The sequence below is a fragment of the Polypterus senegalus genome, chromosome 3 (assembly GCF_016835505.1).
Source record: "Polypterus senegalus isolate Bchr_013 chromosome 3, ASM1683550v1, whole genome shotgun sequence".
Taxonomy (NCBI): domain Eukaryota; kingdom Metazoa; phylum Chordata; class Cladistia; order Polypteriformes; family Polypteridae; genus Polypterus; species Polypterus senegalus.
The window spans coordinates 294112851-294129072 of NC_053156.1; positions in this window are offsets into that span (position 1 = coordinate 294112851).

Sequence of the window (16222 nt, forward strand, 5' to 3'; positions counted from 1 at the left end):
ACAGCAATGCACAGCTCTAATCACATCATAAAATTCGCCAATGACACGACTGTGGTGGGTCTCATTAGCAACAACAATGAGTCAGCATACAGAGAGGAGGTGCAGAGGTTAATGGACTGGTGTAAAGCCAATAACCTGTCTTTGAATGTAGACAAAACAAAGGAGATGATTGTTGACTTTAGGAAGACTAAGAGTGACCATCTGCCACTGAACATTGACGGCTCAATAGCACCAAATTCCAGGGTGTCCACCTGGCAGAGAACCTCACCTGGTCCTACAACACCAGCTCTTTAGCCAAGAAAGCCCAGCAGTGGCCCTGCTTCCTGCATAGGCTGAGGAAACCCCATCTTCCACCAGCTACTCTAACAAAATTCTACAGAGGAACCATAGAGAGCATCCTGAACAACTGCATCACTGTCTGGTTTGGAAATTGCATAGTCAGGGATCGTAAAGCCCTACAAAAGATAGTGAAGACAGCTGAGAAGATCATCGGTGTCTCTCTTCCTTCCATCATGGACATTTCCACCACACACTGCATCCGCAAAGCCACCAGCATTGTGAATGACCCAACACACCCTGCACACTCACTGTTTACACTTCTGCTATTGGGAAAAAGGTACTGAAGCATTTGGGCCCTCACCACCAGAATGTTTAACAGTTTTTTCCCCCAAGCAGTCAGATTCCTGAACACTCATGGACCGATCTGATATCTGATAGATGTGTTCTGCTCTGCAATGTCGCACATGGTTGCACATGTTTGCACATTTGTCTCACATGCACCTTGTTATATATTACATGTCTTTATGTTATGTATAGTGGATTCTTCGTTGTCCTGTGTTCTATGTAGCACCATGGTCCTGGAGGAACGTTGTTTCGTTTCACTGTATGCTGCACTACTGTATATCGATGAAATGACAATAAATATTCTTGAATCTTGAATCTTGAACTAAAGTTCAGTAAATCAGGAAGGATAGCCACTTTGAAAACCCACACAAATCCCTACAGGAACTCCTGTCTTCATAGTGCCATCCGACTTTTCAATAAGAAATATCGGCGATAAGGATTAAGGTTTTGATATATACAGTGGAACCTCCGTTCACGAACATCTCAGAACACGTACAAATCGGGTTACGACAAAAAGTTCACCAAACTTTTGCATCTGTTCACGACCACACACTCGGGTGACGAACAGGCCAGTTTCCCTTCGATGATTTCTGCACGTGTTCAGTCTCTCCCTGTGCAGTGAGCGAGAGAGAGAGAGAGCATGAGAAGGCAGTTAAAGAAGGCAGCAGGGACGAGAAGGCAGTTAAAGAATTCACCGGGCTTGTTTTCCTCCAGTTCCTCCTCACTTCTTTCATCCCAGAACTCGACTCATGCAAGGTAAGTTTTTGTGGTTGTTTATGGTTAGTTTTTGTATAAATTCTGGATTTTTTAAATGTTCATGTTTTTCCCTGTGCTTAAAACTCATTAAAAAAAAGTGTTTACAGCGAGCAGTTCGTAAGGCTGTGACGTGAACTCTTGCAATGTTAGTTTTTTCTGTTCAAGGTTTTCTCAGTGTTATTCAATGTTTTTACATTTAGTTTACTATTACACTGTTCATTCCATTGTATAATTAACTATTTTTGTGCTTAAAAATCTTTAAAAAATATATATTTACATACAGCTCGTACGTTCTGGAACGGATTAATTGTATTTACATACAATCCTATGGCGAAAATTACTTCGGGTCACAACCAAATCGGGTTGCGACCAGAGTTTTGGAACAAATTACGGTCGTGACCCGAGGTTCCACTGTATCCTGTAACTTTTTGTTTTTTTTTTTGTGTGTAAATATCCATCCAACCTGCTGAATCCAAACACAGTGGTCTGCTGGAGCCAATCCCAGGGCACAAGGCAGGAACCAATCCCGGGCAGGTTGCCAACCCACTGCAGGACACACACAAACTAAGGACAATTTAGAATTGCCAATCCACCTAACCTGCATGTCTTTGGATTGTGGGAGGAAACCCACGCAGACACGGGGAGAACATGGAAACTCCACTCAGGGAGGACCCGGGAAGCAAACCCAGGTCTCCTAACTGCGAGGCAGCAGCGCTACCACTGCGCCACTGTGCCACCCGTGTGTAAATATGTATTATCTAAATGCCTTACCTTAACCTTTCTCGTTTCTATTTGTCTGTTTTATTTCATTCTGTCTATTATTAGGTGCAACATCCATCCATCCATTTTCTAACCCGCTGAATCCGAATACAGGGTCACGGGGGTCTGCCGGAGCCAATCCCAGCCAACACAGGGCACAAGGCAGGAACCAATCCTGGGCAGGGTGCCAACCCACCGCAGTAGATGCAACAGAGAAGGCAAATTTCATGTTTTCTTGTGTAAACATGATTAAATAAAGAAACCTTAAACCTTAAACCTTAGACTTATTGGACTCCGATTCTGATGCAATTGATCTGGAGATCAGAAACTAAAGTGATGAGCCAGCATCAGATGATCAGTCCCCAGCTGATCGTGGCGCTGAACTTGTTCATGTAAGTGGCTGGCAGCAGTTGATTTTTAAAATCAATGTGTCACCGTTCAGTTCATTAATCCTCAGCATGTCATTAGAACATTAGGAAGTCTTAGATGAGAACAGGTCGCTAATCCAAACAAGCTCGCCAGGCCAGTCCTATCCACTATTTCCTCCAAAATAACATCAACTTGAACAAAAAAACCCTAACACATCATGAAAGATGTTATTTACATGTCATTGAAATACTGCCCTGGCATTTGCCAGTCCAAAATGGCATTATTCAGTATTCATAGTGCCTTATAGCAGTGTTAAATACAGTCATGGTGGCAGTATTGACACTCTTGCCCCTGTAAATAACCTCTCACAGTGTTCCCCTCCGTTCGAACGAGTGTGGTGCTGAGGTGTGACCCGTTGTCCTGACTTTGGACCCTCAGGTAGTTGGTTGTGTGGTGGGTTCAGCAACATGCTGCATCACTGCCTGCCCTTCCACTTATCACCCTCTCTGATACGAATGAAATTAAAAGCGCTACGCAGGTCCAGTTTCTTAAAGATGGTGAATATGTGACAGGACCAAAGCCTGGATCAGGAGTTGTGCTGCATCTTCATGATTTAAACAAGGTGCAGAAGTAAATTTAAAGGCCAGATAAACCATAGAATATAAATCGAGGGACATTACGCTTGGACCTTTTAACGCACTATCCATCCATCCATTTTCCAACCCGCTGAATTCAAACACAGGGTCACGGGGGTCTGCTGGAGCCAATCCCAGCCAACACAGGGCACAAGGCAGGAACCAATCCCGGGCAGGATGCCAACCCACCGCAGTTTAACGCACTAGTGTAGTTGAAATTTAACGCCTTATTAAAGAAAGAAACATCCTCTAACAGGACAATTCAGTAATCAGGCAGGAGAAAAGCAGTTCATTGTATCTTTTAATTTACTCCTCAGCATAATGCCTTGGAGGGAGCATTCATCATAAGCAGTCTGTTACTGCCTGGTCAGTATGATCACAATGGTCAAAGAAACAAAGGATAGAGGATCGTTTTATAAACTACAGTAATCCCTCCTCGATCGCGGGGGTTGCGTTCCAGACCATACCATATGTTTGTATGGTTATTTTTATATATTTTAAGCCCTTATAAACTCTCCCACACTGTTTATAAATATTCCCTGCACAGTTATACAGCATAATCCCTTTGTATTCTCTTAGATATTAGGTAAGATTCATTGAAATTATGTATATAAACACACTGTTTATATACAGTAAAACCTAAATATTATTTTAAAGATATTGAGTGTCTCCGATAGCACTTAAGTTACAGCCATTACGATAGACATGCCACCAGCAATAAATACGTACAATGCAACAAAAATAGTATACAGTAAATGTGTGTGTACAGTGACACTAAACGTACGTACATGTACTAAGTACTGTAAGTAGAAAATGAATTATGGTTACTCACCAACAATGACACGATGACTTGTCCGATAACAATGAGTTTTATTTTACTGCACAACAAAGGACAGCGTTACAGCCCTTAAAGGAGCCACTTCAGGCGATTGTGTAGCACTGCCGTTGTTCTTTTTCTGGCAGTCTTCAATCCAAATCCCTAAAGCAGATTCCATCCAGACTACTGCCTTATTACATCCACTTACAACTTGTTTTGCACCCTGGTTAAAATGACACTGCGGCCGTAGATCTTATATTCCTTTCCTACTTTTTAAATAAAAAGAATCGTAGCCTTCAACAAATCCAAAACGTTTACCGTTTCGGCAATCGTTAACATCTTCCGTTTGCGCTTGGGCACGGCCCCTGAAGCAGTAGCAGATCGTTTTGGAGCCATAATGAAGGGCTTGACTATGCACAAAGATAAACACAAAAGAGCACAACTCTTTACACAGCAAAACACGTTGATGCTGAATGAGCGAGACGAGACTTCCTGGTTAACACTGCATTCAGCAAGCAGGAACTGATTGGTTAGCTTCTCAGTCATCCGCCAATAGCGTCCCTTGTATGAAATCAACTGGGCAAACCAACTGAGGAAGCATGTACAGGAAGTAAAAAGACACATTGTCCGCAGAACCCGCGAAAAATCCGCGTTATATATTTAGTTATGCTTACATATAAAATCCGCGATAGAGCAAAATCGCGAAAGTCAAAGCGCGATATAGCGAGGGATTACTGTACTGAATTTACATCCAGTGCCAATCAATGCATACATTTATTTACTCTGATTGATTTGTTGGTTTACATCCAAATGATTTATATAAAATAAAAGTCTATTATATTATATTCTGGTTCTTCTTATACCTTTTGAGATGAGACACCACCCTTGAAATTTCTGTGCATATAACAATTGTCCATTCTCATTTATAGGACATCCGCTGATCTCTTAGTCGTCCTTCAGTACATTTTGTATATTACATCAGCCTTTCTTCTGGTACATTCTTTATTTACTTGACCATCTCAATATTTTTCCTAAACCAGTTACTTATATTTCAGTGTACATTTTGTTGTTAACTTGACCTTCTTTTAGATTCTCACATTTATTAACCCTTTATGCTAGTTTTTTAAGATGAATGCTATGCTACCCTAAAATTATTCTTTCACACTAGTGAGACCACATCTGGAGTGCTCTGTGCTGTTATGGACACCGCGCTACTTATTAGTAACATCAACATTTCTTTTCACTGCTCTGCTGATGATACTCAGGTTTATATTCCCGTCTGCAACTCAACTCCACAACTGTCTTTCTGAACTAAGATGATCCTGGATGGCTAATAATTTTCTTGATCTGAATCAAAATAAAATGAAGGTGCTTATAGCGGGTCCGTCAGCTAAACCCAAATTGCTCTTGGACTTCTCAGCTCTTTCTCGGTCTTTTGCAAACTTCAAGTCCACAGTCTTGGTGTTATCTTTGACAGTAACCTCTCTTTTGAGAAACAGATTCATTCTGTGGTCAAGAGTTGCTTTTTTCCAGCTTCGTCTATTAGGTAAGATCAAGCCTTTTTTATCTTCTAGAGATCTTGAGAAAGCTACTCCTGCTTTTATTCTTTCTCGCCTTGATTACTGCAACTCGCTGTATTCTAGGATTAGCAAACCCCTGATACGCAGGTTACAGTTGGTCCAAAGTGCTGCTGCTCACTTTCTGGTTGAGGCAAGAAAGTCTGATTCTGTTTCTCCAATTTTAGTTTCTTTACACTCGCTACCTGTCAGTTTTCAAATTGATTTTAAAATCTTATTGCTAATTTTTAAATCTTTACACGGGTTCACTCCTGCCTATTGATCTGAATTGTGTGCTTTACACCAGCCATCCAGAGTGCTTAGATCTTCTGGTCAGTTGTCTCTCGTTGTCCCCAAGGGGGACAGACACACAGGACTTAGACAGCCTTGCCTGTGGAACTCTTCACCTCGTCACATAAAGGAGTCGTCTACAATTCAAAACGAGATTAAAGACTCATTTCTACTCACTTGCATTCTATGACCTTCAGTAATACTGATGGTTTCCTCATTGTGATAATGTAACATTACTTCTATTGTCAGGGATGCCAGGGGCAACGACCCAGCCGGGACGCCTTAAGGGACCGGAGGAGGGTCTACGTGCGCCCTGGATCACGTGGGGGCCGCTATCCTGGTTGCTTTGGGGGCCACGGGCACAGAGCTTTGAAGCTCCACCCTGTAGGGGTCCGTGGTCGCCGCCAGGGGGCGTTCCCGTGCCTTGGGAGCCCTGGACCTCAGCACTTCTGCCACACCAGGAAGTGCTGGGGAGAAGAAGAACAGGGACACCCGGAGTGCTTCCGGGGATGCAGGTGTCGGCGGGTGATTGCCGGAACCCACCTGGAGCACATCCGGGTGATAATAAAAGGGGCCGCCTCCCTTCATTCAGGGCGAGAGTCGGGAGCGGAGAGGACTGAGCTTGCTGGAGGAGGCAAGGAGGCGGCCTGAAGGTGAAGAAGGTATTGTGTGGCCAGGACTTTAGGGGACTTTAGGGGTTTTGTGGTGCACTTGTGTGACTTTATTATTGTAAATAAACGTGTTGTGGGTGAAATGAACGTGTCCGCCTGTCTGTGTCTGGGCCAGTCTCCACACTATTTATTATTTTATTTATATTCATTTATTTTATTTCTATTTATGTTATTCATGTTAATTGTATGTTTTTTCTTTTATTCTATTATTGTAAAGCACTTTGGCCACTGCATTCCTATGTTGTTATAAATGTGCTATACATAAATACATATATACATGTATAAATAAATTTGACATTGACATTGTTTTCTATACCACATTATCATACACAGGATGTGCATTACAAGTTACGAGAAATGAAAAATAAATTTTAATCAAATAAGAATGTCAATAAATAAAAACAAAAAAAAAAATCAATACACATTTCTATAATATAATTAGAGTCCTTATATAGAGCATAGATTCTGAATGTTTTAATTGTGAGCCCGATAATAAGGTCAGACAATTGTGAGGACAGAAAAAACAAAAACTTTTTTTTTGCATTGCCCAAAATCAATCAATGGACTTTAACGGGCCCTGCTTTTTGACAGACCCCCCCAGCCCTGACTCCCTAAGAAAAATAAAATGGAAGAAATCTTGGAAAAGGAAATTCAGAGAGAGAGAGAGAGAGACCTCCATCCAGGTAGGTTAGGTGTGCAGTGGGTGTCAAAAAATGGGGTAAATGAAATACGATACACAGAATAGGACACAAGGAATCCTCTTCTCAGAGCTAAATGGCCAGACTACACTATTATGGCCACCTCAGAAATATAACACAATAATAAAATAAGCAATAGTGCAAATAGAGAGCAAAATGCAAGAGTACAGGCAGTCCTGATCCGTTTTTTACCCATCCATCCATCAATTATCCAACCCGCTATATCCTAACTACAGGGTCAAAGGAGTCTGCTGGAGCCAATCCCAGCCAACACAGGGTGCAAGGCAGGAAACAAACCCCGGGCAGGGCGCCAGCTCACCTCAGGGCACACACACACACACACACACACACACACCAGGGACAATTTAGGATCGTCAATGCACCTCACCTGCATGTCTTTTTACTGTGGGAGGAAACCCAACCCACGCAGACACGTACCTATGGTTCTTATTAAATGTCAACTTAGTCAAATGTTTGCCTTAGTCTAGTGTTTATTTTACCTTACTGTGCATATAAAAAAACTTAAAATCATATGACATACAGAATTGTACGTAATACTGTAGTAATAATAACAATAATGTAACGGCCGACCCACTTGTCCAGTATGGTAGCTACACCACCAAGACCCGTAGCCTGACAAACTGAGGAAAATTCAGACCAGATGAGCCGTACCTCTTCTAAATAGCTTCCCCAATCGATGGTTAAATAAGCAAAAGCAAACAGTATATAAAATAATGATTAGTATATATGCTGCTCAAAAAATGAAAGGACCACTTTTTAATGAGAGTATAGCATCAAGTCAATGACACTTGTGGGCTGTTGATCTGCTCAGTTGTTCATCCATTTCAGCTGCTTTGGGGCACTAGAAGGGCAACACTGAGACGACTCCCAAAACAGGAATGAATGGTTTCACTGGTGGAGGGAGGCCACTGACATTTTTCCCTCCTCATCTGTTTTGTCACTCATTTTGCATTTGGCTACAGTCAGTGTCACTACTGGTACCATGAGGCATACCTGACCCTACAGAGCTGGCACAGGTGGTCCAACCTCTCCAGGATGGCAGGCACATCAATACCATGTGTCATTGCCAGACGTTTTGCTGTGTCTCCCAGCACAGTCTCAAGGGCATGGAGGAGATTCCAGGTGACAGGTAGTCACTCGAGGAGGGCTGGACAGGACCCCTCGTAGAAGGTCCTTAAGCCATCAGCAGGACCCACTGGTATCTGCTCCTTTGGCCAAGGAGGAACAGGATGAGCACTGGCAGAGCCTACAAAATGACCTCCACCAGGCCTGATTTCATGAGAGTGGCCTTAAGGCCCGACGTCCACTAGTGGGCGCTGTGCTCACTGCCTGCCTGGCACCGTGGAGCTCGATTAGCATTTGCCATAGAATACCAGAATTGGCAGGTCCACCACTGGTAGGCGCCATGTGCTTTTCACAGATGACAGCAGGTTCACCCTGAGCACATGTGACAGACGTGAAAGGATCTGGAGAAGCCGTGGAGAACGTTATGCTGCCTGTAACATCGTTCAGCATGACTGGTTTGGTGGTGGGTCAGTGATGGTCAGTCTGGGGAGGCATATCCATGGTGGGACACACAGACATCTACAGTTTACACAATGGCACTTTGACTGCCATTAGGTATCGGGATAAACTCCTTGGACCCCTTGTCAGACCCTATGCTGGTACAGTGGCTCCTGGGTTCCTCCTGGTGTACGACAATGCCCGGCCTCATGTGTTTGCGAGAGGATAAAGGAATTGATACCATTGACTGGTCCCCACTGCTCACTCGCCTGACCTCAATCCAATAGAACACCTCTGGGTGGGACATTATGTTTGGGTCCATCCGATGCCTCAGCCTGTCCAGGAGTTCAGTGATGCCCTGGTCCAGATCTGGGAGGAGATCCCCCAGGACACCATCCATCATCTCATTAGGACGTTGTCAGGCATTTGGCATACAAACTACTGAGTACGATTTGGAGTCGCTGCAATGAAATTTCGGCAAAATGGGCACATCTACCTGCTTGGCGCCTCATTTTGTTCCCTTTGATTTTCGGGGTGCTTTTGAATTCAGCCCTCTGTCGGTTGATCATTTTCATTTCTATCCTTTCGTTCCTCACACATCACCATATCAGTCCATAGCAGTAGAGAGAGACTTTTTTTCCCATTGAGATCCGATGTGTTTTCTAAGTGTGCCTTTAATTTTTTTGAGCAGTTTATATTTCACACCCTCCAAAATTCCCTTCACAACACACAACCAGAAAGTGAACGGCGCTATGAAATCATCAAAATTGTGAATTTCCCCTTGGGGATTAATAAAGTATCTATCTATCTATCTATCTATCTATCTATCTATCTATCTATCTATCTATCTATCTATCTATCTATCTATCTATCTATCTATCTATCTATCTATTATATAGTGCCTGTCATATCTATCTATCTATCTATCTATCTATCTATCTATCTATCTATCTATCTATCAGTTATATAGTGCCTTTCATATCTATCTATCTATCTATCTATTATATAGTGCCTTTCATATCTATCTATCTATCTATCTATCTATCTATCTATCTATCTAATAGGCACAAATAAATATTCAGTACAAACCTCCCTGGTCCCTACACTGAACATGAAACAAGACACACAGAACACTCGAAAACACACATAAAAGTCCAAAAGATTAGACGGAGGAGGTTGCTGAGTGAATGTAAACCATGTCCAGCTGGAAAGTGTCCTGCGGTTATTACATTGGAATGAAATTGTTGACTTGCTCGTCTCCCCAAACAATGAATTAAACAGTCTCACCGTCTAATCTAGAACCGCTGGGGTTTTGCGTGGCGGTGGTGAAATTGTTACTGTCCGGCTTTGGAAGCAGCAAGATGGAAAAGGTGTAAAATGAGTTGAATCGCTGCTCCTTCTCGGCTCTTATGTTATGTGTGTTACAGGTGCTTCTTTCACCTTTCGTCCTCATGTTTAAATAGTAATGAACCGAAAGGAATTGGTGGGTTTGATAGGGAAAACTAACGTTACCCTACCCCCTTTGTTTCCAGGGGACGTTTACACAGACAGACATAGACCATTGAGGCGGGCAGCCGGGTCCCATGCCCGGCCAGGACGTCCCTTCTACATATGTTCCAGGGGAGCAACCATGGGTGTCTCAGTACCTCCCCGGGACGCTTGGTGGCAGCCTCCCTGGTTGATGGTGATGCCTCAGTTTCCTGCAGGGCTTCATGGGAGATGGAGTTCTCCACAGCCCTGTTGGGATCTGGGGTGGCCACCAGGGGGTGCTGCATGGATTCCACAGCCCAGCTGGACAAATCTTCAGCCCCACCCGGAAGTGCAATTGGAACCAGGTGGTCTATAAAAGGGGCCACCACTACAGAATTTAATCTAAGGGGGCACTATAAGACAAAACATCAAGATACTCTGAAAGACCTGAATGTAATGCAGAAGATACAGAAAGCAGAAGAATTAAATAAGAATCTGACACTTCAGCGGACGTTTTAACCCGTGCACAATCACAAAGTGATTTCAAGTGAAGCTGCTTTTATGGGAGACACAAATGCACCAGTTCACCTTGCCCCACTTTCCCTGTTGCCAAGTAATGTTGAACCAAGTCGTCACTACGGTGTTCCCAAATACGCACTTTGCTGATAAACTGAGCGCACTGCGCTTTGGTGACTTTGAAGAACAAAAAAAGAATTTTGAGTTGTTTCGCAAACCATTTGCTGTCGATGTGGAAACTGCACCTGTGCAGATTCAGATGGAGGTGATTGAGCTGCAGTGAAATGGCACACTGAAGGCAAAGTACGATACTGCAGGGCCACACAGTTTATTCACTCCATTCCCGCAGAAATGCTCCAGCTCCGTCTACATGCGGCTCGAACCTTGTGCATGTTTGGTAGCACATATCTGTGTGAGAAGCTCTTCTCAGTCATGAAGACTAACAAAACAGCACACAGGAGTCGCCTCACTGATGAGCACCTGCAGTCCATCCTGAGAATCTCCACAACACAGAACCTCACACCGAACATAAACGAACTTGTGGCCAAAAAAAGATGCCAGGCGTCCAAATCTGATAAAATACAACAACAACAACAACATTTATTTCTATAGTACATTTTCATACAAACAGTAGCTCAAATTGCTTTACATATTAAAGAATAGAAAAATGAAAGACACAATTATAAAACAAAATAAATCAACATTAACATCGAATAAGAGTAAGGTTCAATGGCCAGGGGGGACAGAAAAAAAAAAACTCCAGACGGCTGGAGAAAAAAATAAAATCTGTAGGGATTCCAGACCATGAGACCACCCAGTCCCCTCTGGGTATTCTACCTCACATAAATGAAACAGTCCTCTTTGGATTTAGGGTTCTCACGGAAGGGCTTGATGATGATGATGGTCACGTAGACTTCTGCCTCTTAATCCGTCCATCATTGTTGGAGCATCATGAAGCTTTGAGTAGGTGGAGGTGGCGCAGGCCATCACCACAAAGAAACCGGAAAAAGAAACAGAAAAGAGAGTAGGGGTCAGTACGGATTTTAAAGCCACCATGAATAGTTATTATGATGAATTGAACATGCAGAGTATCAGGATAAAATGACATATGAGCAAAGACAACTGAATGATTTGATTTGTTATTGCTGAAAAGAACACATTTTATTTATATTTCCAGGTTGTTATGCACCATGTTCATATCTGAATTTGTATAATTTTGACAGGATATATTTTTATGGAGAGCAAAATCTTTTGGGATATTTAAAATCTAAGTTTATTTTTTATATAAAATTACATAAGAGTAAAGAAATTTGAATGTTTGTTCTTTTAACGTTTACTTTATTTCTAACGTATAATTTAGACAGGATATATTTTTATGGAGAGCAAAATATTATAAGTTGTTTAAGGTTTGAGTTGATTTATTCCGGAATAATATTCTGTAGACTACATAAAAATTCCTTCTATTTAAGATTTAAATAGAACTTGAACAAATACGATAGTTCATAATATCCACGCAGACTTGCACGTAAGAGCGGGAGTTATCCGTTTTAACAAGCAGCGTATTGCACTGATACGAAATAGCCTGCCCATTTAATTATTTAGGAATGGATAAATAAATTAAGATTTTGTACAAATAATGTTTTTCATTTTTCTTCCTTCATGGATTCTGCTCCCCCAGCAACAGTTGCTCGCACCCCAAAGACTATATATATATATTTATATATATATATACAGTATATATATTGCGCCCAGGAGGACGAGAGGAGGGCTTGTGCCTCCTCCAGACCGAGAGGGGGCGTCCGTCCTGGTTATACGGGTAGAAGGCTTGGAAGCCCAACCCTGTAGGGGCCCGTGGCCACCGCCAGGCGGCGCCCAGGTGCCTGAGGAACCCAGGAGCCCGGCATTTCCGCCACACCAGGAAGTGCCGGTGGGAAGACGACTGGGGACACCCGGACGGCTTCCGGGTGCGCAGCCGGCACTTCCGCCACACGGGGTGTGTCCTCGGGAGATTGCCGGGAAGCAGCTGGAGCCCATCCGGTTCCTATAAAGGGGCCTCCTCCAGTCAGCAGTGGAAGTCGGGTAGAAGAGGACGGAGCTGGAGTGAGGACTGGAGGCGGCCAGGAGGAAAAGAGGCACAGGACTGTGTGGCCTGGACATTGGGGGAATCGGTGCTGGAGGCACTGGGGTTTGTAGTGCACGTAAATCTTGTACATAATAGTTGTAAATAAACAGTGTGTGGTGACAATATGATGTCCGTCTGTCTGTGTCCGGGTCCAAGTTCACAATATATATATATATATATGTGTGTGTGTGTGTGTGTATATGTATATATGTAGATATGTATGTATATATATGTTTATATGTGTGTGTGTGTGTATATATGTAGATATGTATGAATTTGTGTGTATATATGTGTGTGTATGTATATGTATGTGTGTATATGTAGATATATATATATATATATATATATGTGTGTGTGTATGTATGTATATATATATATGTGTATATGTATATGTATGGATATGTAAATATATATGTTTATATGTGTGTGTGTATATATATATATATATACTGTATATATGACAGCAACACTCATCACTCACAACAGTGACAAAACAATTACATTGACAATCATGTTACGTTATTTTCAAAATGTTTCCTTTTCTTTTTCATTGCTTCTTTAACACACTACTTCTCCACTGCGAAGCGCGGCTATTTTGTTAGTTATATATATATAAGCCAAATACCACTGACTCACTCATCACAAAATCTCCCGAGCCATGAGGACTTTGCACTTGAAATTTGGAATGTATGTCACCCTTGGCCCATAGGTACTCGCTAAGAAACGGTTTTAAAAAATTAGTGGTCCAAGCACGAAATTTCTTACGTTTTTTTAGACCCGTTTTTATGTCTGTCCGCTTTTCACAAGAGAACTACTTAACAGATTTAGATCGGGTTTTTTTGTATAATTTACTTGAGCATTCAGTTGATTTTGTGACTTTCTCATCGCGCTAAGTATCAGAGTTCACTTGCGTTTCGATTTATCAGTGAGAATCCGAGAAGAGCAGAGGGGGGGGCGGGGTCCTCCTTACTCCGCCTCGGTGGCGTAACCTTAACTCTGCTTAGTTAGCGAGCGAGAGAACTACTTAACGGATTTAGATCTCTTTTTTCCTATAATTTGCTTGAACATTCAGTTTGATTTTGTGACTTCTCTCATTGCATAGTTCGCTTGCAGTAACGATATATTCGCGCTAATCTGAGAGAGGCTACAGGCCGAGGGGAGGGGCAGAGTGACGTCAGGAGTAGTGAGCTGGGTGGGACCCTCCTCACTGTCCTGTTTCACTACTACGAGGGTCAAAATCATGGGGGATAGCTAGTGACTTTATTAACTGTATGTTTTACCATTTAAATAAAATGAACAATTAGAGCACATGGTGATCCTAGGAATCACTGGCAGCACTTGAAGTCGTTCAGTGGAGAGCAACCAAGTGCCTCCCAGGACTTAAGGACATGTCCTACTGTGACAGACTCCCAGAATTAAACCTGTTTAGTCTCAAGGAGTCTCAAGCAGAGAAGAATGTGTTATAACCTCATCCAGATCTTTAAATTTCTCAAAAGCATTGATAAAGTTGATCCAGCAGAATTCTTTCCACTTTAACAGTTATTCACATACTTGAGGACACCGGTGGAAATTGAGGGGAAGTGAAGCAGGAAGGCACTTCTTCACGCAAAGAGTTGTGGGACTCTGGAGAAAACTACCGAGACATGGAGTTGAAGCAGAAACCTTGACCACCTGTAAGGAGAATCTGGATTAGACACTGGGGACAGCTTTGCTATTAGCTAAACTAAATAAGCCTAATGGACTGAATGGTCTCCTGCCGGTTGTCAAATTTCTTCTGTTCTAAATTAGTAGTTCTTAAATGTTTTTTCTTGCAAACCAGTTATGCTTTAATTAAGTCTTTGAGACCCAGAATTGCCATCAGCCGTCATCCTGGTTGTGGGTTTGACTGGAGAATCACCATTGATCGTCATCTGGGAGAGATCTTGGAGATTCACCCCCAATGCAGGTGCTCCAACTGTCATCCTGGTTGTGGGTTTGACTGGAGAATCACCATTAGTCGTCATCTGGGGGAGATCTTGGAGATTTACCCACAATGCAGGTGCTCCAACAGTCATCTTGGTTGTGGGTTTGATTGAATAATCAGCATTGGTCATCATCTGGGGGGGTCCGCATTGGAGATTCACCCTCGATCCAGGTCATTACCCTCTGTAACCATTCGTGATGACTCATCACAAGACACTCTGCAAACCATGCGTGACTCTATCCTATTAAGTACTATTATAAATTATGGACCTAAATTCATGACCCAAAATTGATTGAGACTCACTGGTTAAACCCCTATGTTCTAAATAGTCCTACACTTATTTATTATTCATTCAGGAAAACCCACAAAAAATGACTACAAACCGCTACACCTAACACAGCTATAACTCTGATCATCAGGCTTTTCCCAGATATTCCAGGTTCCCCACACCTAATGGTTTAACTGATAAACTCCAAGGTGGAGTTGAACCTTGTGAAGAAGAGTGGACCCCCAGCCCCCACACCCCCCCCATCCAATCCTCTGCCCACCGGGCCCCTATAATCGAATAAGTGGGTTTAGAGAAAGGGTTAACAGCTGGATGAGTGAATGGATGGCATGTCCACCTCACAGTTTCCACAAAATTGATCTTCTGCCACAGAAAGCCCACCTTTCAAACTTTCAGCTGGCGTCAGCCCTCTGCGCTGATGAAGAACACATTTGCGTATGGCTGCTGGGCTCCGGGTGACAATGGCCATGATGTGTGGGTGTTTGGAGTGAGAAGGCTCCTGCTCTATTAAAGTCTTGACATTCTGTAATTTCAGACCGAGCAGTCGTGCTTGACTGGAGTCAAACAGGGAGCCAACGGTAACTTTGACAGACTCCCCAGAATAAAGTTCTCAGACCTTCTGGCAGATGGTTTAAATTTGAAATGAAAGAGGCGCGTTGGAGGCGAGCGACTCGGTGAGGAAAACTTCCTTCAGAGGAACAGCAGTAATTAAAACCCAAGAGGGCCGACGAGCCCCGAGCTCACAGTTCACACTGACTGGGTCGTGTTTCAACCGGCGGGGCCTGCCAATCTGATCTCTCATTCCTAGGCGGGAGAAGGCTGCCGAGAGATCCGTCTCTCTTTTTTTAGGGGAACATTATATGGATAAATCAGCTGTGGAAAACGGCTATCTGATTAAAATTCAGCCTCGCGTTACATTTCATTGAGGTGACATGTGGAATTGTTAAAATGAATGACAGATAAGCTGCGGAAGACATTGTGTGGGAAAACATATCAGACGAGACGCCCTCCAGAGGGGAGCGCAAATATTATTAATGCTACCCCTTATGCGATTACTGGGAGAAATTATAGACTCGGTATTAACGGTGTCGTATTATTTTTAATATTTTGCCTTATATTGCAATTTTTCATTGGCCGTTAAAGTGGAAAGTGATCACATTTCTCA